A 2,900-nucleotide genomic window follows, 5' to 3' on the forward strand; every position below is an offset into this window, starting at 1 on the left:
TCGTCCAAAAACTGTCTTACCAAAGGCCATCCAGACTATAACTCAAGTAAGCAATTCTGAGGCTTAAAAGGGAAGATGCAGGGATCCCTGGGTGGCACAGCGGTTTGGCGCCTGCCTTTGGCTCAGGGCGCGATCCTGGAGACCCGGGATCGAGTCCCACATCGGGCTCCCGGTACATGGAGCCTGCTTCTCCCTCGGCCTATGCCTCTGCCTCTCTCTCTCTCTCTCTCTCTCTCTCTCTCTCTCTGTGACTATCATAAATGAATTTAAAACAATAAAAAAAAAAAAGGGAAGATGCAAGGGGCACCTGGGTGGCTCACCAGATGAATGCCTGCCTTTGGCTCAGGGTGTGATCCCAGGAATCGAGTCCCACATCAGGCTCCCTGCATGGAGCCTGCTTCTCCCTCTGCCTATGTCTCTGCCTCTCTGTGTGTCTCTCATGAATAAATAAACTACAAATCTTTTTTTTTTAAGCTTAAAAGGGAAAATACAAAATTCAGGTGGTGTTAGCCAGACTTTGCAAAAGTTTTACATTTTCTTCTAAACCTAGTAATAAATTATATACCCAAAGGGTCCTGATTGAAATAAAAAATGCTGCTTCAAGTGGAAAGCAGGATAAAATTGAAATCTTAAAATGGCAAAGGGTATTAACATATAAATTAGCTATTCCTAAAAGATTTTAAGACTCACCTGTGCATATGGCTCATTTTTTTTGGGGGGGGGGGGCACTTTAATTACCTTTTTACATTTGGAGCTCCATTTTATTTTATTATTTTATTTTATTTTCCACTATAAAACTTTATCAAGGGAATAATTTGAGTTTTTAGAGGTTTGGTTTAGCAAAGTAAAAGACTAAAAACCATGAAAACACTTTAAATTCTTTTTTAACCTACCAAGTAGGATGTAAACTAAATAAATCCTCTATTACTTTAGGAAAAGACTGCTTTTCTAAGTCAGAAAAGTTGATTTCCAAGTCATGCTCTCTACCTCTACTGCCTTGTAAACTGAAAGAGAACTGAACCTCACCAGGATGGTTTCTCTGTAAGTCAAAGTGAGAAGAATAAGTAACATCCCAAAACAGACTAGGTTGAGACTCCAAGCCAAAAGCAGAGTCTGTGATACAGAGTGTGATCAACCAACCAGGGTACTTTTGGGAGTGAAAGGGTGCTGCTAATTACTTCAGAACAAAAGGCATAAAATGAGACATGGGGTCACATCAGTGAGAAGGCAGTCCGAGAGAGTACATTTTCCTGTATGCCCTGACCCTTGAAAGCAAAAGGCTGAACTAGAGCAAAGCATCCTGGGATATGTGTTTAGCACCATTTAAGAGGCAAACAGTATAGGGCTGAGTTTGACATAGAGGCTTGTCTCCTTCCACAAGAAACTTAACCAGACACAGAACACAATAGTGAGGTGAAATTTTAATAGATATTAAGTCTAGGGTGGAGCCTCTCTCTCCCTCACACCTCAAGCTTGCAAAGAGGTGGAGCTAGTAGAGCTGTCCAACTGGTCCACAGCCCTGTTTCTTCTGGGTGCAGTGCTCCCTCTGCCTCCCCACATTACCAGTGTCCCCACTGCTGCTAGTCTTTTGGGGGATCGTGGGCCAGGTGCTGTTCCCACTCGACTTCAACCAACTTGTACAGCTCCATAGTGGCCTGAGCATGTTCCACAGAGGAATGTCCACTTTGCCCAATCTAGATGCCCTGGTTCAGAAGCTTCTTGTTGAGACACTTCAGAGACATGGTGGCATTCTTCAGGCAGTTGGACTTCTGGTTGGGGAAGAAAGGGGTATGGGAGGTGTCGTGAGTGAGGGACTTAGAGTGAAAGTACTGAAGAGCTTTGAAGTTGTGGATGGCATGCCCCCTCTGTCTTTCCTGTATCTTCAAAATCTGGCTCTGAGCGATCTTGAAGGGTGTAGCATTCAACATGTGATGCTTCCAGATACTACTCCATCTGGTCCAGTAGTCAACTATGTAGCAGGGTGGAAGGATGTACTCATCATAAAGTACATCTCCGTGGTAGTTGACAGTGCTACATCCAGCCAAGAAACTGACATGCCCCTTGGGTCCTGTACCCACCATCTCACAATTGCCACCATCTTTCTTGTCATCTTCTGGGATGCTCTGGAGGATTTATTCACCGAATAAGATTGGGTGGAGTTCTGTGGGGTCATTATTCTTAGTAGGGTTCTTCTAGGGGGCCCTTCTTCTAGGGGGAAGTTGGCTCCTAATCTTTGGAAGGGCATTCTGGAACTCCCATTTTGGACTTCACTATTAGATCAGATTTTGTATTTGTTGTGTTTACAATTTTGATACATAGGACTCTGAAATTTCCTAACATACAGATCAGGCCCCATCTGTCTGTATTTCTATTTTAATTTTCAATGGTTTATGCAAGGGTTGTGCTTTCATAGCATGAAGGTTCAGCTCGAGAGGGAGTATGTGTATGTGTGTCTAGTGGAGACAGGGGTTTCCAAATTCTCACTGAATACATCTTTCAATGTACATAAACATAGTTACAAAGCAGGAGACCACATTCTACATTGTGCGGGAGGCTCTCTGAAACTCATCACCCTACCAAAGAGGAGACTAGCTATAGGGTTGACACACTGCTGCATTCATGATTCCATTCCCCTCTTAATTAGGAGGTGTTGAGACTGTAGTATTAATTCATTTGAGAATGCCCAATCCTTCCCAAAAGGCCTTTCCAAGCAAGGTCCATTTGACAAATCAGTTCACGATCCACCCAACTCACCTGAGATTTCATGCTCCTTCACTATCCTGAAGAAATAGCAGAAATGTAGGAGTTAGAGATGTAGGGGTCTATGTTTGGCTCTGTGAGCAAACCATGGCATGCCTTTTTTAAGGATTTTATTTATTTATTCATAAGAGACACAGAGA

The 2,900-nt window shown here is 43.2% G+C and overlaps 1 pseudogene; it reads right to left on the reverse strand.

The window, feature by feature from the left end:
* Positions 1–1,580: 1,580 nt before the first annotated feature.
* On the reverse strand, positions 1,581–2,173 carry LOC119868313 (annotated as a pseudogene).
* Positions 2,174–2,900: the final 727 nt, after the last annotated feature.

This window comes from Canis lupus, chromosome X, assembly GCF_011100685.1.
Source record: "Canis lupus familiaris isolate Mischka breed German Shepherd chromosome X, alternate assembly UU_Cfam_GSD_1.0, whole genome shotgun sequence".
Taxonomy (NCBI): Eukaryota; Metazoa; Chordata; class Mammalia; order Carnivora; family Canidae; genus Canis; species Canis lupus.